Source organism: Falco cherrug, assembly GCF_023634085.1.
Source record: "Falco cherrug isolate bFalChe1 chromosome W unlocalized genomic scaffold, bFalChe1.pri SUPER_W_unloc_1, whole genome shotgun sequence".
Lineage (NCBI taxonomy): Eukaryota > Metazoa > Chordata > Aves > Falconiformes > Falconidae > Falco > Falco cherrug.
In genome coordinates this window covers 13,013,676-13,035,020 of record NW_026599288.1, presented here as the reverse complement: position 1 = coordinate 13,035,020, position 21,345 = coordinate 13,013,676, and the positions used below count along the sequence as shown (strand labels likewise).

General features: G+C 43.6%; 1 long non-coding RNA gene across 1 annotated transcript; it reads left to right on the top strand.

The window, feature by feature from the left end:
* Window positions 1-9,441: 9,441 nt before the first annotated feature.
* LOC129734940 (uncharacterized) lies at window positions 9,442-18,620 on the top strand. The gene is made up of 2 exons (XR_008730467.1): window positions 9,442-14,402; window positions 14,847-18,620. It is a non-coding gene; the product is annotated as an uncharacterized LOC129734940 (long non-coding RNA).
* The last annotated feature ends 2,725 nt before the right edge of the window (window positions 18,621-21,345 follow it).

Sequence of the window (21,345 nt, the reverse complement as noted above, 5' to 3'; positions counted from 1 at the left end):
TGTCTCCAGATTTTCTGCCAATTTGCTTTAAACAGGCACTGTGCAGAGAGATTTTCCAGCTAAAAGGAGGGATTCACAAATACCTGGTAGAGGGTTTTGATAGATTCTATAGGGGGAAGCTTTTGGTATTTGATGATCATTATACCATTTGTTCTAATGAAGATATTTCAATCAAAGTAACTGAGCAGAAAAGGCTGGGGTTATATTGCAACAGTCTCTATTGAGTTGTCTAGGGCAGAGGGAGTCCAACTACCCTATGGACTTCTTCATCTTACTCTCTCAGTGCTGCTCCTTTCTCTGGTGATCAGCTATTGCACAGCTTGAAAGGCAGCTAAAATGAGAATGAGAGCAAAGGGAGCACAAGGCAAGGTCCCCTTAAAGCTGGTCAGTAAAACAGTGTCCCCCACAGAATGGCTGCTGTTATGAGCCACTAGCAGCTGTAGAGGTGTCAGATGCTACTGCTCAACTGTCCAGTTGTTGCTCACAGCACTGATCAAACCATGTTTGGCCCTAGTGACCAAGTCACAAAATGCTTCTCATGCTTGCCACTAGTGCCTGCTCCACTAATCTCAGTGAACATAAAAATAGACTGGCCAATCTAGAAAGTTGTGGCACCAGAGTATGGAGCACTCGGTTGTTTCTTGTTTGAAAAGTTTGTGGCCTTCAAAATTCCACTGACCTCTAGTTAAAATTGATAAAAACATTGCTGTCTTCTGACTGGGGTTGTTCTTCAGCTATTTCAACTGAAATAGCTAGTTGCTGAGAAGAGTCAGATACAGATATAGAAGGAACCTGGCTGTAGCCTTTCTTTAGGGATTAGTGCTGTTTTTTTCTGAGGAGGTAACTTTTTGATCATCAACTGTCATTCTTCTGCATTTCCTGTACTATCCACCTTGAAGGTGCCTGACTTGATGCAGAGATCCAACATATTTTGAGATATCATGGTCATCCCTATAGAAAGATCAAAGGGGGAGTGTTGAGGGTGGCTTAAAGGGGCAGGCACCACCTTGATGGTGAAACTGAATTAGGAAAAAAAGCTTTCTGTTAGAAAGTCCTGATCTGTATTGTGGATGGATTCTACCAGAACTCCAAATGACACCCCATGCACACAGAGACAGGCCATTGCTTACAGACAGAGGCAAGTCTTGTGGTACTCTTTTTCCAACAGACAGCATTTCCTGGGGTGATGGTTACCTAACAGTACGTTTCTTGTTCTTCTAGCAGCAAGAGTCTGTAAATCTAAGTGTCTGTTCTGAACTGAAGGAAGCAGTAGCAAGCACTGTTTTCCTGGTCAGACCCTATCCTGAGAGGCAGCTTGCCATAAGCTTTTGATATCAAAATGCCTTTCCTGGAAAGGACTAGACTTTGTCTCAGGAAGGCCAGGCTGAAACAACAATAGAATACCTGGAAGACAATGAGTAACCACTTGAAAGAGAGATTGAAGCCCCTTGTGCCACAGAGGTGGACATTTTTGATTGGTCTTAGCTGCATACACAGAAGACCTGCAGAAGCGACAGATGGAGCAATATAACTCTTAACTGCTGCTTCTCCCTTCAGCATGTGGATGCTGCAGGACACTGGGGCCAGTGTAAACTGCTCCAGTCAACACAGTTGTGCTGGTTTTGACTGGGAAAGAGTTGATTTTCTTCATAGTAGCTTGTATGGGGCTATGTTTTGGATTTGTGCTGAAAACAATGTTGATAACACAGGGATGTTTTCATTATCGCTGAGCAGTGCTTACACAGAGTCAAGGCCTTTTCTGCTCCTCACACTGCCCCACCAGCGAGTGGGCTGGGGGTGCCCAAGAACTTGGGAGGAAACACAGCCAGGACAGCTGACCCCAACTGACCAAAGAGTTATTCCAGACCATGTGACATGATGCTCAGCAATAAAAGCTGGGGGAAGAAGAAAAGGAAGGAGGGACATTCAGAGTGATGGTGGTTGTCTTCCCAAGTAACTGTTACATGTGATGGAGCCCTGCTTTCCTGGAAATGACTGAACACCTGCCTGCTGATGGGAAGTAGTGAATGAATTCCTTGTTTTGCTTTGCTTGTGCATGCAGCTTTTGCTTTGCCTATTAAACTGTCCTTATCTCAACCCATGAGTTTTCTCACTTTTACCCTTCTGATTCTCTCCCCTATACTGCTGGGGGGGAAGTGAGCGAGTGACTGTGTGGTGCTTAGCTGCTGGCTAAGGTTAAAGCATGCCAACTGCTGGTAGCCTGCCCTGATGTACCTAAGCTGTTGTAAGGAAGGGCTTACATCATGCTCTTCTGTTGACTTCAAGGCCTTCAGGACAGATGCTCAAGGAAGAATATGAATGTACAGAGAGGTGGCTGAGGATCATCATTGAACATCTCATGAAGTAAACTGGTCATAGGGAAAGATTAAGCTGTTTCATTAGTTAGTTCGCAACTGATACTTGTGCTCTCAGGCAGGGCTTCTAAAAATAGATTCCCCTTTGTCATTGTGATTAGATTTTGAAATCACAACTATTTTGTTTTCTTGGAAGGTCTCTCACCCACATGCAGGAGCGGGCTGGAAACTAGGACCATGCGTGGCAATCAGTTAGCTGAGGGGAATGTGCTCGAGCTTGTCTGGACAACAATTAACATGAGGCATGTTTACAGAGCACAGGGGAGTGGGAGAGGGATGGCGCCAAGGAAAGGTAACACCTTGCGGTTAATTGCTGGTAGTTAACCACCAATCAGGGATTGCCTAGTATGCAAGGCTTAGCTTCAAGAACCAATCTGTTTAAAACGCGCAGCTTCTGAAAGCGTATATAAACTCGTGCTTCTGTACAATAAATTGACATTTGCTTGCATCAAGCTGCGTCCCGTCTCTTCATTCGCCGCAAATTGGTGACCCCGACGTGATGCGTTTAAGGATCCGATGTGAAGGGCTCTCGAATCGCCTATCTGAGCGACATGCAGCGAATCCCACAGAACTTTGAATGGAGCGCTGAAAGGAAGCAGGAGCCGGCCTGAAATCCCTCCGGAGTTGAGAGGTGAGCTGTGGGAAATCCGTAATGGGGAATCAGGCTTCGTCCCCAGAAAGAGACGTATATGGACTCATGAAGGGTCTTCTAGTCAGATCAGGGAGTCCGTGCCTCAGTCTCCTCAAATGGTGACCCCTATGGTGGTGTCCCGAAGCCTTGGAAGAATAAGGACGGAAAAAAGACAGCTCGTGGAAGAGGGCTGCGTTCCGGAGGAGACGGCTTGGCTGAACGATCGTCTTGCTGTCTGGACCAGGCGGACAACCTAAACCCCGAGGATAACACCTGTATGCATCGAGACAGGTGAGCAGCCAAGAAACTTTAGAGACTTTGAAAGAATGAAAGTGTGTACAGACAGCAGCCAATTGTATGATGCTGCCGCAGAGGGGAGCTCCGTGTCGGGAATGCATTTAGCGCCTTGGTGGCAAATTCTGACTACTCTGCCAAGTGTGGACTAATTCTACTATCGGTGCTAAACCAGAGGAAGCTGTAAATTCCACCGACAGCGCGACTCTTCTCAAGACACCGTCAGCGATGGCGATTCTGTCCACACCTCCTCTGCCCCCAAAGCTTCTGTCACTGATTGCAGCGACCCTCACAACACAGGAGCAAGCACGGGAACAGGACAACTCGGACAATGATTCCATTGACACTGATAAACCTTTTGATCCAGGTCCTATAGATCTGGAAAAGGAGCTAGACCTTTCCCCACCCCCTCGTCTCTCCTGATGCATTGATTGTATTTTTGGGGAGGGTGAAAGGGAGTCTGAGGGATTGGTGACAGGAATGCAAGTGGGAAACACTTCAGTGATGGGTTTTGGGAGTCGCTATGGCATGTTTAGTATTTTGTCAGACAAATCAACCTGCAGAGTGGCAGCCTGTGCAATACGAGGCTGTTAAAGGGTTAAGCAAAGCAGTGCGGGAAGGGAGGATTCATAATACATTTGCTATGTCCCTTCTTGAAGTGATGGCAGAGCCTTACACACTCACACTGCATGATTGGAAGTTACTGCTTTGTATGGTACTAACTGATACAGTCTATGATGTGGTTATTTGATTTTTGTGAGCTATGTGTAGTGGCCTTGACTGAAAACCTTAATCGGGGAATTGCTGTTAACTATGAGCAGTTGGCTGGAGCAATTAACTGTGCCGATTCTGTGACTCAGGCAAGGTATGCCAGGGACAACTGTTTGCAAATGAAGGAATAGCTATTAAAGCAGTCAGGATGCGGGAGTCTTGCCACAGTCTTGCAGGGTCCTAGAGAGTCACTAACTTTAATACTAACTTGATTGATTGGCTTCAGAATATTTTGCAACAAGTCGAACATCAGGAAGCTCAAGGGTTGCTTTTAAAACAACTGGCTGTGATAATGCCAATGAAAATTGTAAACGGGCAACTTTCACAATCGCAACCCCAACATGTGTCAAATGATTGTAACGCAGAACTCACAGCAGACTGTAATTCTCAGGCTGAGTTCTGGAATGCAGCATAACACATTTTTGCTTCTCTAATCTCTTCTGTAAGAATAGTACACGCTCTTAACTTGCTTAGTAAATTAGGCTGCTAGCTTGCTAAACAAAGTAATACTACAAATACTGTTCTTTTTTTCTGGCTTATTAACAGATGTTGATTCTGTCCATCATATGTTGCTACAGAACCGAGTTGCTATTGATTTTTATTATTAGCACAGGGACACAAGTGTGAAGGCTTTGATAGGATGTGTTACGTGAATCTGAGTGACCACTGTGAATTAATTTACAAAAGTATACAAAACTCAAAAGCCTTAAAACAAAGATCTGCAACAGAGCCAGGGGCGGGATGCCTTTGGTCTCTTCTCACGGCTGGGAAACTTTGGGCCATGACTCAAAAGTATTACAGGTTTTATTATAATTATCTTTAACCACCTTATTGATGTTTGCCTTATGTCTCCCATACCTTTTTTTCCTGTATTCAGTGTTTAGTTGATTGTCACATAAATCAGGTCATGGTCACCCAGCTACACACAACCTTTGCCTTGTCGCAATTAACAAGCAAAAAAGAGGAGGATAGAGAATGTCTGAAGAGAGATGTAGGAGAGGAAACTGGAGAATGTCTGACCTAAGAAGAGATGAGAGAACAGCTGGGTATTGTGAAGGAGACTAGGAAAGATAAACATGGTTATCTAGTGTTTAATAGGTGTCTGCACGCTTGTAGAGATATATAGCTATGTAACTACATGAACGATTTCTGCCCTGAGCCTGGTGGAGCATACAGCTGCGGTTTGTGTCCGGGCTCAGATGTAAATAGGGGCTTCTCTGTTATGGTAAAAGTGTTTCTCTTTGCATAAAAAAGAGAGGGAATGAGGGGAATGACCCCAGAGGTATGTTCAGAGAAGGCATGCTATGTTTCGAACTTTTTGACTGAACCAGTTCTTGTTTGGTGTGCCCTTCCACCTATGTATAATGTTAATCCAAAAGAAGCTGATATTGTTTACACTTTGAATGTCGATAATTGTCTTTCTGTGGATGCTAATGTAGTAGGAGGCTATGATGGGAACGTGTCGCAGCGGTTCTTCTCTTATCCAGAGTAACAGCAGGGAAAGCATTAAAGAGTTAAATCACCTTGTTTGGTAGGCAGTTAAGAATGTGAGTCAAAATTGCCACTGCTTTTTGTTGTTGGTTCAGGGACATGGCTGTGAGGATTTTGATGGTATGTGCTGCGTGGATTTTAGGCGCCCCATTGCAGCAACATGTTACCAAAATCTGAGAAAATGTCAGCCTTTTTGGCATCCATTCACTCAATTGGCAGTATTGTTTGTTTGCTGTTACCTTGGTTGCTGTCCTGTTTGCAAGGGCCCTGCAGAACATGGCAAACCTGGTACTAGCTGTTCAAAAACAAAAAGGGGAAATTGTAAAACTGTACGGAACAAAGACAGTGGGTTATTTTGACATTGATAATATGTCTTAGTTGGTTTTTTATTTGTTCTATTACTTGTGCCTTGTTTTTGCTCGGTTTCAGGGGTTCTTTTGTGCAACAGGAAGGGGGAGATGCAGGAGCCGTCTGGAAACTAGGACCATGCGTGGCAATCAGTTAGCTGAGGGGAATGTGCTCGAGCTTGTCTAGACAACAATTAACATGATGGGGCATGTTTGCAGAGCACAGGGGAGTGGGAGACGGATGGCGCCATCGCCAAGGAAAGGTAACACCTTGCTGTTAATTGCTGGTAGTTAACCACCAATCGGGGATTGCCTAGTATGCAATGCTTAGCTTCGAGAACCAATCTGTTTAAAACGCGCAGCTTCTGAAAGTGTATAAAACCGCGTGCTTCTGAACAATAAATTGACATTTGCTTGCATCAAGCTGCATCCCGTCTCTTCATTCGCCGCAGGCCAGTGCTTCCTCTCCAACTCTTGTCCTAAAGGATGTCTCCCCAAAGCAGCTAAACCTGACTCAGATATGGTTCTCTCTTCAAACTCAAAGGGCACGCTGTAGATTCTGACTATAGACATATGGGCCTACTACTGTGCAAGATGTTCCAAGCAATTGGACATTCTGGCTATAATCTAGAATAAAAATGATGCTTATCAGTAATAGCCATGAGGTAATCAGGGAACCAAATGCTCCACACTATCCACGAAAGTGCCCATCTAAGCATGGCATCACTGGGATGTATATATGTGCTCAAAGGCTGAGGAATGCCTTCCTGCAGTGATGACCAGAAATGCTGACTTACCTGCTAAAGTGAAGGTGACTCGTAACACTTGCACAGAATAAGACATAAAAAAGTTTGATCAAGACAGTCTAGGATTCGTTTTTAAACTCCTTGAACACACCTATTGTACTGAGTCATAAGTCCATGTATACACTGAAATTTCTGCTATTTTGCTCTCAAGCTGCTTCTCAGGACTTCTTTGCAGGAATCACTTTCCACAGAAAGGATGAGCTCAGTCACCCTGCTTCAGGAACCACAAGCTTTTAAAGCAATCTTTTGTTATAGGTCTGCATTGAGAAAAATTGGCAGCTTTAGTGAGGGCCTACCTATTTTTTTAAAGATCCAGACACTTGTTTTGTACAATGTGGAGATTTCCATGCAATTGCAAGTAAGGGCTAATCTACAAAATGTCTTGACTAAGAAAACTGCCCAGCTCCAGAAACTTTCTATTGAAAAATGCGTATTATGATGATGCTAGAACTTTGTTAGCAGTAGCACTGGTAGGATCTTTTTGGCCATAAGTTGTATCAGACTTTTTTTATTATTATTTAAATAGTCTTTTGTTCCTGTTTCTAAGGTACTTTCAGTATTAGTAAGCAAAAACCAGTGTTTAATCATGGAATCACAGAACGGTTTGGGTTGGAAGGGTCCTTAAAGATCAACTAGTTCCAACCCCCTGCCATGGGCAGGGACACCTTCCACCAGACCAGGTTGCTCAAAGCCCCATCCAGCCTGGCCATGAACACTTTCAGGGATGGGGCATCCACCACTTCTCTGGGCAACCTGTGCCAGTGCCTCACCACCCTCCTCATAAAAAATTTTCCTTCTTATGTCCAGTCTCAACCTACACTCTTTCAGTTTCAAACCATTTCCACTTGTCCTGTCACTACAGGCCTTGGTAAGAAGTCTGTCTCTTTCTTATAAGCCCCCTTTATATACTGAAAGGCTGCTATAAGGTCTCCCTTATAGCTTTATCTTCTCCAAGCTGAACAACCCCAGCTCTCTCAGGCTTTCTTCACAGGAAAGATGTTCCAGCCCTCTGACTGTTTTTGTGGCCCTCCTCTGGACCCACTGCAATAGGTCTATGTCTTTACTGTGCTAGGCACCCAGGAGCTGGACTCAGTACTTCAGGTGAGGTCTCACCAAAACAGAGGGGCAGAATCACCTCCCTTGACCTGCTGGACACACTTCTTTTGATGCAGCCCAGGATTCAGTTGGCTTTCTGGGCTGCAAGCGCACATTGTCAGCTCATGTCCAATTTTTTGTCTACCAGTACCCCCAAGTCCTTCTCTGCAGGGCTGCTCTCAATCCACTCATTCCCTAGCCTGTACTGATATGGGGGATTGCCCTGACCCAGGTGCAGGACCTTGCACCTACCCTTGTTGAACTTCACGAGGTTTCAGATGGTTGAAAGCATTTTGTCAGCCTAACAACATCTATTGTAGGCCCATGTGTAGTAAAGGTGAGAAAATAATAATAATAAAAAAAGCTGAAAGACAAAAGTTGTTGCAAGAAAATGTTCCTTGATATTCCCTGGACATGTTCTTAACTGCACACTTTAGATGAAAGAAGAGGAAATACTTCAAAGCTTTCATATAGTTCGTGCACTATTTAAGATAAATTTATTTATCCTTCAAGCAGGTTATATAGGTGATTTTAATGCATTTTCCAAATAGAAAATGTATTTATTGATGATACTCCGTGATTCTTCAATATCATGGAGGGAAAGAAGATTTAGGAAAAAAGAAAGTTTTGAAGTTCTGAGACCTAGAAAAATAAAAGAATAATGAGCTTAGAAGAATTAGTGGTCAGAAAGTTCCACCAAAAAGACAGTGAATTAAATTACAGAGGTTTTTTTACAGCAAGTTGGGAGCCCAAAATGTGAGTAATACTATAGCAGGATCAATGAGGACAAAGGAAACAGCAATAAGACTGCATACAATGCCAGAACTGCTTATGGGGCAAAATCTATGAGCCAGGAGTTCTCATTTGCAGCCCACACACTGACACAGCATCACTCTTTTTGTTTTCACATGTTCACAGTCAGTTACAAAGCTGACAGCACTTGCATGGCAGCTAAAAATGAGTGTATTTCTTCTCAATAAGGTGCTGCACAGTGATAGTGCCATGCATATTTTTTAAAGCTAACTTTTTTCTCCGTAACTTTGACCTAGAGCAGATTCAAGCATGTTTCTGGTAGGTCATAATTTTCTGAATGCCTGCATAAAACAAAACTAATGAAACATAGAAGAAAACTGTCATAATGAGCATGTGGGGCTTATTAACAGAAATGTGATAGGCAGTACTGTTCATTGTGTGACTGATAAATACCTAGAGGAAAATAAGGAGCAATATCTAAATTTGAGGGTGCATTTTTATAACAGCTTTTGTATTTTTAAGCAAGATGGACAAGCGAATTTTCCACAGAACATTTTTGCTCTGTGAAGTTTGCCTTTCTATATAAAGAGCTCATCTATATTTTTTTCCCACATGGTTCGAGGAATGATGTAGCATCTCAAATTAAAAATATTTTTCAGTAACTATCTTATGAAGGCTATTGTCGCGATGGAGGGAAGACACAGTCACTCAATATGAGTGATCAGCAGACTTTCTTTATTGTCCCTTACAGTCACCTTTTATGCCTTGTTATAATTAGCTCATACATATTACAAAAGTTAAGCTCATTATTGGTTAGTTGCCTAAATACCAAGCCCGCCCCTAGTTTCTCTTCTGTAGTTATCTGTTTCCTCCTGCAACATTCTTTACCGACCGCAATTTTCCTGTTATTGTATAACAAGAACAGCCAAGGACAGTGTATTTTTGCTTTACTTCAGATAAGCTGAGAGCGATGTGCATTTTTGTCCAGCCAGCTGGACTATGTCTATGTGACCTTTTTCAGCTAGCCAGTTATCCACAGGCTATCACTGCTGACAAAACAGAAGAAGGAGAGAATTTTAAGTATGCGTTTTTGCATGGCATAGAAGTGCAAGTTTTGAAGAAATTGTAAATCCTGTATACTGTAAAGCTGGAAAACATTTAGTTTGCAAATAGGCAGAGAAGAAAAGCATGGGAGAGAATAAAACACTTGCACATTCAACAGCTATTGAGAGGCTCTACTTGTTGCAAAGTGATTTTAGCTTTTTTATGTGGTTATCTTTTGTGTATATAAGTTCTTTGGTTTTGCAGAGGCAATGGAGGAAGAGGCCCCAGAAGGCGTAATCTGGTTTGCTGTCAGTGGAGCAGTTTTAAATTTAAGCACTGAATCAGTCAAAGTGCAGTTTCACTCCCACACTAGTTCCCCTCTTGCAGACTGACAGCAACTGGAATCAGATTACTTAATGGCTCAGAAAGGCACGTGTTGTATAGTTTGGGCCTAAATTTTAATTGCAATAAAATATTTTTTCTTTATAAAAGGCCTGTTCTTGGGATTGTTAATAGTACTCTTCTTCTTGTTGGGCACTTTATAAAAGGCCTGTTTTTCTTAGTATTCACAAAGAGGCTACCCTGTTTATTAAATTGTCCTACACCCACTCAGTGGCCGCAACGGTTACCAGTTTTAGCTGAAAGGTATCCAAGTATGTCACTATGTTGTCAGATCATGTAATGATGATAATATTGCAGAACAGTTTCAATGACGCTAGAACAGAATGTATCGTGCTGTTTGACTAAGGGATTTCCCCTCCTCTTTTAACAGAAGTAACAACTTTGCAGACAGCAGTATCTAAACAAAGGGCTGACAGCAGAGCTGGAGACCCTCCAGCTCCGTCCTCTCTGGATCACGCTGTTCACCTGCAGGTCGGGATTCTCTCCTGCTTGTCTGAACTGTCACAAAAGGCGTGATTACCTACGTTTTAAAACAAATTTTATTTGTAAGACTCAGAAGAATCTCACCCTGATATACCAAAATAAATATTTTTTTTAGAATCAATGCCCCAAACCAATCAACCAACAAAACAGAAGATGGAGCCAGAGAGCAGCGTTTAAAGCAAATTGCCAGAGAAGATTGGGAATTCCAACTGCTAAGCTTCAAACAAGACTGCAGATGAGGAACTGGAGAAAGTCCTTGCTCCAAGGCTCCGGTGTGGTACGAGGGCATGGAAGGTGGCTGCACTGTGTGTAAACACATCGGTTCAAACCAGAGGTCTTCTGTTGTCACCCTGTACATGAATGCATGAGCCACTGTTAATTGCTCATAAGCAGACAGCCTAATTCTGCTCTATCCATATCAAAAGAGTGAAAGTCAACCCGCATCAAGAAAATAAAGACCAAAACTAAGAGAGGGAAGGATGTTTGATTTACCATGGTGGCGTAGCAAAACGCAGAGCAAGAGAAATGATGCTAAGAAACAAGGATGAGGTAATAATAACTTGATATAAAGTAAGCTGTATTTTTCAGCTTGTTTTTCACTCTGATGGATATACTCTTCCAAGAAAGTTCAGATAATCCATACGAGTAACCACGCTTTCTACAAATTCAGAATTTATGTTAAGAAGAAAAAGAACCTTTAAATTATGTCATCATATAAATTTCCTTACATGTAATTTTTGTGATTTCCTGCAAAAAGCACATACCAGAGGAGCACCATATAATTCTTAACCCTACAATTTTTTTAAATGTAGAAAAAGAACTGAATAATCTTGCTTTTTTTGGCATCAAATTAAATTACTAAATTGTCTTGCTTTTGGTCCTAGCAATGTTTTTAATCCACACAATTTAACCTAAAAGATATGACAAGAAATGGAAAACAATCTGCTAGGAAGTATTTATAAGATTTATTTTCTTGATATTTTTTTTTTCAATTATGTGGGGAAACACTTTTCTAAAGTACTCTAATTTTGCTTCTATAGGTACTCATTAAACTTGATGTCTACAGTGATTCTAACTTGAAGTCTTTTTGTCCATTAGTTTTTGTCACTATGGGGAAATTGTTTTTTTAAAAGTTTTTGTTGAACTGTGTGTGACAACAGTAGATCTGTGAGAACACTCAGGTTTTGTTGTTAATTTCACTGCCTTTTCCTACCATTACGATAATATTCTTTTAGCTTGTCGGGTGGAATGCAGGAGGAAGCTCCAGGTTCCCATCTCACTTTGAAATCTTTCTTTCTTCTCTGTTTCCCTTCCTCCTCTCCTCAGGTTTCCATGCATTACTTTTTCTTCCCTCAGTCATAGCAAAACTGCTTTGGTGTGCAATAATTTCCCACCCATATTTCCCATATAAGGGAGAGTAGAGCATTGACCTCAGGTTTGCATACCTGGTAAAGTGATGTACTAGACTTCAGGATACCTTTCTATTATTCACACACCTTCCTGGTCTTGCAGAGGAAGTCACCATTACAGACAAGCTTTAGAACATGCCCTTAAGATTTTTATCATGGCAGCTGGAGCCTCTCTTGCATTGTGGTTTTTTTTTGTTGGTGGTTTTTTTTTTTCATTTCCCCAATGGGTAACTTACTTCCAAAGATCAAACCTTTATAAAAAAATCCGTATTTTATTTCAGCATATTATTTGGCTTTGGTTCAAAATGCACGCCCACCTTTCAGCATTTTCCTCCAGTGTCTCAAACCTTGAAGGAGTAGTGTTGGACCTGAAACTGTTTAAGGATATAGGAGAGACAAATAGGGAAATGTAATATGTCTTCATATGCAATTGAAAAAAATCCAGCTAATCTGGGGGATACAAAGGACCTACTTCCAGTCCCGTGAACCATGGCTGTTTATTAAGATACTAATTTTCTCCATTACCTGCTTCCTTAAAGGCCTGTTTGGCAAAAAGTATTCTGGGTCTCTGAAGAGCCTGCAGTCTGTTGTCTCCAGCATACTCTCAGCCCCCATTTATCTGTCAGCCCAGTCACAGTGCCCAGTCTTGAATGCAACCAACTGCAAAGACAGCGGACCTTGCCAGTTCTAAAAAACATTTAGATACATGTCCATTCTGAAAACTATCAAGTATATACACATCTTCAAAGAATATCACGTCTCATCAAGTTGCAAGATGTGCATTTCTATCTGTAGGTCTAGCCTATGACCACAGGTTCATCCATAGTGGTACAAGGATTGGTCTTTGCCTCTTTAGTATTAGTTCCTGTCTAAGAACTGCAAGAAAGAGATATTATCTAGTGCAATCACACATCCTCTGGGAAATACTTTGAGACTGCAGATTCATGTCCTATAAGCCATTTTACAAGCCACTGGCTGTTTCTGTCTGGACCTTTCCCTCCACAGGATGCTCTGACGGCTGAGCAGAGTATAGCTTAAATGTTGTGCTGTTCTCCTGCAGATACTGCCTGTTTGTTTAGTATATCAGAGATTACTAAACATTGTGAAAATTTAGTTTCTGCCCCCAAAAATTTACTATATTTTTCCTCTGTTGCCTATTAGTACATAGGCAACATTGCCAACCAACCGGGCAAGGAGGGCCTGTTCTGTTGCTGACACTGTTGTATGTTACTCCCAGAGAAAAAAATAAACTCCTGATCTCCAAGTTTTTCGTATCTGATTTTTTTCATGAAGAACTGCTACTCATTGGCTTAGTGTGGGTAAATTTAAAGTTACAACTGAAGTAACGCTTCCCAATCGGCTGACTAGTTCTGTGATGCAGGGTTACAGTTTCAGACACCGAACATGATTTTCCAGAATCTTTTTGAGACAGATTATGAAAGTCTGGTGTACACCTCCTGGAGGTGCTTTTCACAGGCTTTAGCACAGAGCTTTGCGCAAGTGATTTGATCTGCTTGGATCTCGATGAATCCATCGGGAAAGGCAGGCGAGCAGTAGCATCTTGCAGAAAATGAGCTGCTGGAAGCCTGCTGCCTTCCCCTCAGGAACAAGCTCTCCAGGGGTGAATCCCTGCGGCCAGCCCCCACCAGCCCAGCTGCCTCCGCGCTTTATTTCACCCATTTTCAACACTGAATACTGAAATTCACGTAGAAATCGTTATGTAAACGTTGTGCAGAAAATACTAGAGAGATGTGAATACGACAAGGTCCTGCTGTCCGATGTAGCAGCAAAAATCTCGTCTTTACCTCACCTGCTGACCTCTAGCCCCAAGGTAAACGCAGAGAGGAAAAAGTAATGTAAACACAGGGAAGCAGTCGCCCCGTTTCATCTTTACTCCCTTTTCTTTCGCAAAAGGGTTCACCGCAGCGTGACGACGGGGCGGCAGCAAAGCAGCCTAACGTGCCGACCGAGCCAGCCCCAGGCGTTTGTCAGGAGAGGGACAGGATTATCTGGCTGCCCCTGAGAAGCACCAGCGCTCGGCCCGGGCAGCCCGCGCCCCCGGGACGGCGGCCATTGAAGCAGACGTGCGTTTAAAACGCCGCCTGCCCGGCAGGTTTCCCTCATGAAGGCGCGGCGCAGCAGCCCCATACCGCGCGATGGCAGCGGGCGGCCGCCATTTTCCCCGCCTCAGACCACCGCGGCTTGGGGGCGGTGCTGCCGCCGCGTTGTTTCTTGCTTCCCAGGGAGCCCGCGGCGGCGCCAGGCTCCGGCAAGTCCCTCCTCCGCCTTGGCGGTGCGGGCTGCCTCCCTCGGCTGCAGCCTCCCCCGGCCGCAGCGGTGGAGCCCGGCGGCCCCGCGGCGCCCATGGCGGCGGAGCCGCAGCCCAAGGCGCTGACCCGCAAGCCCCTCCTGCTCAACAAAGTGGAGGGCTCGCAGGAGGTGGTGAACATGGCAGCGATAGTGCCCAAGGAGGATGGAGTCATCAGTGTCTCAGAGGACAGGTACCGGGGAGCGGGCGTCCACGGGACCCGCCGTGGCCGTTGTCCGTCACCTCCCACCATCGCTCCTCCGTAGTGGTCGACCACCACTGTCATCGACAGGTGATGGTGGGAGGTGACAGGTCCCGCGGTGGTGGTCCACCACGGTCACCGGCGAGTGGCAGTGCTGACAGACCGCCACCGATGTGACTGTGGACGCCCCGGCTGGAGTCTCGGGCAGCGCCAGGGTCGCAGCGGCCCCGCACGGGGACATTGCTATAGGCAGCCGCGTCTGGCCCTGGGTGGGAAGGAGCTTTGGGCAGGGGTCTCCAGCCTGGTGTCCATCTTCTCCTCCGCTGCCGTGTGGGTCAGGGCCGGGAGCGGGCAGAAGCGCGGCTGGAGCTGGCGGGACGGGAGTGACTCCCCTCAGCGTGGGTACAACGGGGTCTGAGATGGCCTTCATCGCAGGCGGTGCCGGGGAGGCTGTGGAGATCTTTGACCGTGCCTGAGGACGGTGGTGTCATTGGCTACAACAGCAGTTTTGGTTCCCGTTTCCCCTCTCCAGGCGTTTCTCGGTAATTGTTTAAAAATACCGTGTACCGGCGGTAAGATCGTGGAGTGACATCCCGTGCTGTAAAGCTGCCAAAGAGCAGGATCCGTTCCGGCCGGTCAGCTGGGCTGCGCGGGCTCGGAGGCTGCCCAGAAGCAGCTCGGTGTCTGCTGAAAGAGCTCAAACTTCATTCAGCCCTGTGGCCGGAGCTTCAAAACTCTGTGCTGAAGGTGCCCTCCTTTAAAGTAAGAGCTTCTTTTCCTTGCAGAGCCCATAAATAACTGTTTTAAGCAGAGTTTCTTTGCAACTCAGATGCGTGGTGTAACCCGTGTCCCCAGCTTGAAAGACAAACGTTGACCAGTGTGTGAAGATGTTTTGGTTCTCAAGGGTTTTTGGTAGACTGCTTCTCTGGGATGCCAGTTACCCTGTTGAGCGTCTGCTTTTATGTCTCTGCTAGCTTTCCAGAAAAGTGTCGGTATTTCTTTCATCTTGTCTTTGTCCTGCCTGTGAGTTAGTTTTCAGTCAGTTGTCAAATATGAGTAAATTTAAGATCATTTTTCATCTAAGCTGTGGTCTCCAAGTGATCTCTCGTGCCTCACAACAAGAGGAACTGAGCTACTTAAAATTACACTGTCAAAGGGACTTCAAGCAGAGTATTATATTGCCATGTGCTCACAATTTTGTCTTTACATTTTTATGTGTTTGTTGTGGAGCTGAATAAAGCTTGAGTGTGTTTTTGCTCATTGTAGGTTGTTAGGCTCACTCAGCCAATTCTTTTTATCTGTAAGAGAGTATTCCTAAAATTAATTTGCTGTGGTATAGGTGCTGTCTCTCTCAATCTCTGCCTCTCCCCCCACCTCAGAAAAAAATAAGTAGCTTCTGCTGTTTTAGCACATATGAGTTGTTGAGAATATTGATGCTCCAAGTTGATATTTCTATGTAGAATAAGGGAATTATCAGATAACTTTGTTTCGCTAATAACTGATATGTCAGGTTCAAGAAACAAGTGGTGTACAGAAACCAGGGGTTTCACATCAGGAAACTCACTAGTTAGCGAGCACCACCCTCTCCCTTCCCATCCCAGAGCAAACACCTGATGTAGGTCAGTTAGGTCCTGCTTGCTGATTAAACTGGGTAAAGAAATCTGCTGATGTCCAGAATTTTGCTGGTGATGCAGAATAGCTCTACGGACAGTAAGTCTGGAGGTTCCCAGGCTATTTTCTGTTTAAAGGCACTAACCAGGTAGTTTGCCTGCTTGTGGGGCTGGTTTGCAGTGTCTTTGAAAAGCTGCAAGCTATGATTGTGCCTCTTATTTTTTTTTACACATGAAAATGTTGATTGATGGCTCTTTCTTTCATTTTCCACCTGCATTAGCATTTTAATTGTAATTAAAAAGTTCAGAGTCTAAAACTCATTTGGCAGGAACAGCAGGGTGGGAGTCGAACTTGGAGGTCTTGGGATACCTGGGGTGGAAACATAGTTTAACAGACATTCAATACGTGCGGCTTATGATTAGGCTTGTGCAGCTCCTTATGGTACCTTTGCCTGTTTGGTCCTGCCTTCTAGTGTTAGTGTTGAGGTGGTTGTTTAATGGCCTTAATGGAATGTGGAGGGCTTGTAGTGATTCCTGGAAACTCTAAAGGATGTTTATGGAGATGTTATCTGTCTCTCTACTTGTTTGACAAATAAATGAGTTTTGGCCAAGTTTCTCAGCCTGTGATATGTACTGCTCATACAAGAGAGATGTTCTGAAACTTTTGCAGAGGACTTCAGCTGAACCAACTTGCCATCTCCAGCACTCTCCTCATGCTGGGGAGGATGAGTCTTCTGGAGATGAAAGGGAGGGAGTTCTCAGCTGGACTGCTGGCTCATGGCTGAATATACCATTGTTGAAGTTGTTAGTAGTTTTAACACACACAAGAACTAGGTACAGCTTTAAAGGTTTTCTTTAGTGCATGGTGTGGCTCTAAATCCGTAAACCCTTCAAAGCAGGAGCTCGGTTTCTAGCCTTTATTTTGTATAGTACCAGTGGTTTTATCTGGCTTGAAAAGCCACGGAAGTGGTTTCAGCTATAGCTTGCAGACATAGTCGTGCATTATATAGCCCTGAATTGCTGTATTTGTAGCATATACATGCATATGTTTTAAGAAATAAAATGAAAACTAAGTAATGATAGAGAGTGTGGTAATTCCTCATAAAGAATGGCATAGAGGAGGAAAGGAGTAGTCTCAGGGGGGTTTTATATATAAACTAGATTATCTAAACTTTACATAATCTGCAAGGTTAGATTTTCTTTTCACTGTGCATCACCTGTATGATCTACATATTTCTCTCTTCTGAATCCTAGTCAGTCATGTTAGTTGAACAATGTGCATTTTGTCCAAATCTTAGTTGTTTTGTCTGATTCCTTATTAGGGCAAAATAGACTGAGCCTGTTACCTCTTTACAAGTACAGCTGGCGTGCATTGGGAGGGATAAAATGTAATTTTATTTTGTGTTTTTCTTCTAAGGAAAAGGGATGCACCTGTCTAGGCAGGTGAGAGTTAAAGGAGTGGCAGCACATTTTATCCAAGAAGGTATGAATCTGATACAGGAGGGCTACAAGAAAGAAATTATTAGCTTTCATCCATGCTCTTTCACCTGCCGGCAAACGAGTGGAATTAACAGACACATATATTCAAACATGTGGAGTCTTGAGTGATCTATAGCGTTGAATGCCCTAGGTGCTTGCTACACATGAAACTAAAGTGGGATTTTTCCTAACGTGCACAGCTGGCTCTAAGCTGTCATCAGCTTCCTGTGTGCTAAAAGCATGTGCTACCATTTCAAAATTGCTGAGCAACCTTGTCTTTTGTTGCCTTTAGAGGGAGATGTGGGTGTTGCGCATGTCTGAAAAGTAGGTCAGTGGCATGTCAAGTTCAGACTTATCTGACTTCATGCTCCAGAGAAGATTTAGTGTCGTTAATCTTACCTGAGCATGGGGATATGGTGGGAGAAGTGCACTGACTCACTCAGCTTTTAGTGCAAGCAGTTCTGCTTGGTGTTGGCACACTTCTGTGTTTCCCAGGAGTCTGCCAGTGATGTGAGTGCTAATGCAGCTGGGTGTCTGATGTGCTGATCATGTATCACTGTTCAAGACTGGCAGGAGGGGGCTAGGTGTCATCATGGTAAACCTGCACTTCACCACTAGCCATCTTTTTTTTCACTAGCTATGTTGTAGGTGAGGAAATCTTGGACATGTGCTGGTGTAGGCAGCTGTCCTGGTAATTATGAATTCCAGTCTGCGCCCTGTTTTGGGTGGGAGTTCTGTGCTCACTTCCATGCTACAGACCTTGGAAATGTAGGTGTTGGTGTTGCAGTCAAGAACTCTGTTTTCCTTAAAGTGCTCACAGGAAAGAGGTAAAAGCTTTCATAATCAACTAAAAATTGTCAAAATCCGTTCTTTTTTAAAACGGGCATTCTAGTCCTCTAGGCAGTGACAAAACCTAGAAGAAAAATATTTATGCCATAGGGTGGGGTTTTGTATTGTGTTTTTTTAAATAGGGGACCAGAGACCTTTGGCTTCTCCACTACCTTGTATCACCTTACTTCATCTTGAACTGAAATGTCTCAGTTTCTTTTTATGGATCACTATATAAACAGTGAGCCCAGACTGTCATGTACATTCATATTAGTGTCTTCATCTCACATAGCAATACAAGCTCTGCATTTTTCTCTAGGTTTGGTTTACAGTTTGAGGTTTTTAAATGTAGATGTGCACTTAAGCTGTGGTCCAAGGCTTGTCTTCTGGGTATGCTAAGTAGTAGGTTCTTTAGGGCGTATGAAAAAATGTATGACTGTCTTGTGTAGATGAGATCTTGACTTTGGTAAACTAATGTGGATTCCCACTCCTAGCTCACCATATGTGACAAGAAATGTCAGAGTTGTCTTTGGCGTCCTGCTGACATGTCTTCTAGCATGGAGAAGTATGATCTTTCCACCCCTAAATATCAAAAGCAATCTTTTTGCTCCTTATGGTTTTCTTGTCCAGATCCAGAACATAAAGCATATATCATTATAGTTCATCCCTGTGAAATACCTCTAGTGGAAAGGTAGGATTCTTCACTCAGTGTTGCAACCAGGCAGTGTGCGAGGAACCGCAGATCCTTGGTAAACTCTCTGTGTTTCCTTTCTCCTGTGGTGGGGTGGTAGAAAGTGATTGATTTGCCCAGCAGTATGGTTGCAATACAGGTCTGCAATTATCATCTAAGCACAGGGATATGTTGCTGACAGCCATTCTGCCTTGTGTGTGGCTGTTGGTTTGCAGCAGAAATGCAGGTGGTTTGAGAACCGATTTTGATGCTATCCATTTATATATATATCATTCTAAACCTGTAGGTTTCACACCCAGGTTATTGCAGCGTGAGCAGTAGTTTAAGCAGTCAGGTGTGGATGCGCTTCACAGGTGTACAAAGACTTATTCCTGCCTGGAGGTTCTTTAAATTCTGATAAAAACATCAGTCACCAATAAAATTGTTGAGAGGAAATGAAGAAATTCTTAACAGCGCAAAGGTTCGTAAGAGACCTATTGCTGTAGATGCAACTTGTTTGCTCTGAATTTTTTTAAACTAATTGGATGTGTTGCAACGTGATGACTATGTTTGGAATAAAGCTCAGGGTGGAGGTTAGTGCTGGCTGTTCAAGTGAAAGAAGTGGATGCTGGCAAGAGGTTTAAGGACAGACAGGAGGTCCAAACCTCTTGGAATAAGAAACTGTTGCAAATGTTGAAAAGTAACTGTTTTGACTAACATGTATCCTGTTGAGATGCCAAAATTCTGGGACTAGCACTTAAAAATATTTTGCTGAGTGTTTGTTGGGGTTGATTAACTTGTGGGAGACCTTGCAATGTATTTTTTTTAGCCCTCTGTGGTGCTTTGCCACCAGGAGGTGACTTGTTGAAGTTTGCCAGAGCTTGTATATCCCTTCCCTTAAGATGCTCTCCCCCGAGTACTTAATGTCAGGTAAAGATTTAAAGCACAAGCATTTAGTCTTGCAGGATAGCTTGAATCAGAAAGACAACTGCTAGCTCATGTAGGTCAGTGCACAGATTGATGCAACTCCTGCAGTTGTATTAAGTTCATGTCTTAACTGCAATGTGGCAGCTGCAATAATGTGGTATGACATGACTTGGACCGTGACTTGTGCAGACCCAGTTTCAGCAGTGCAGTTACCACTGCAGGCATCAAAATAGAGTGGAACATGAGGCACTTAAGCATTTAGTCAGAAATGCAGTGGTTTTTACTCACCTCTCTGTTTTAGAGATCCTTCTTTATATAAAAGGTGTAGATGCATGTATCTTATCTTACAAGCTTTATTTGGAATAAGAAGAGCTATGTAATACACCTTCCATTTGCCTTATGGTAGCCTCTCTGCCAGTTGCTGAACAATGCTCTTGAGTTGCAGCAAGTTTTGGGATGGTGCATCTGTCTCCCATACTAACCAGTTCTTGTTTTTCTTCTTGTCTTCCCTGACCCTGTCTTAATTTCACTGGCATCTGTTTACACAGAGACTGGATCTCTCATCAGTGTGTCTCATGTCTGTCAGGCTTGGTGACCTTCCTCTGCAGTCTCTCCAGTTCTGCAGCTGAACAAGCTCCTCGATGAGAGGGGACTGCACAATGACACCCCTGTGTGTGCCCTGCAGCCCCTGGAAGAAAAGCAAATGCCTATTATGGAGTATGTGCAGTGCAGAGCAGGCATATAACTGAAAACGTGCTGTTGTGGGAAACTTGCTGGTTTTTCTCCTCAAGTTGAAGATGGCTAGAAGCGGCAGTAATGCTGCAGCATTAAAAAGCTGCAATACAATTTAATGTAACTAAATTATTTTATTTAATTTATATGTCAAAACCAACTCAGTTTCATTTCATTTAAAAGAAAAGGGTTTGCAACAATTTTGAAGCTACCAGGCAGGTTCAGTAAGGCTGGCCTTTCACTGAAGGTCCCTTAGCAGACTCAAGGTCTCTAACAGCATAGAATCATTTAGATTGGAAAAGACCTTTGAGATCATCAGGTCCAAACATTAACCCAGGACTGCCAGATCCATCATGAAACCATGTCTCTAAGCACTGCATCTATATGGTTTTTTAACACCTCCAGAAATGGTGATTCCACCTACCTTATAGGATTTTGATTGCTGAGGCAGACTTTTTTTTCTTTCCCTCTCTTCAGCTGCACTGGTTCCTGCATGGCATCTGCTGACAGTGATCTGTGCACAGGTTTCCCAGTAAGATCTTTCAGCTGTGTGATAACACAGGAAAGAGCACTGCTCAAAAGTAGCACAAGTTTTGTAGAATGTTGTTTGTAACAGTCTTAAGAGGTCAGAATATAGTTGGCAGTTCAAAGAACAAGGGAGAAGGAGACAATAGCAGGCTGTAATGCA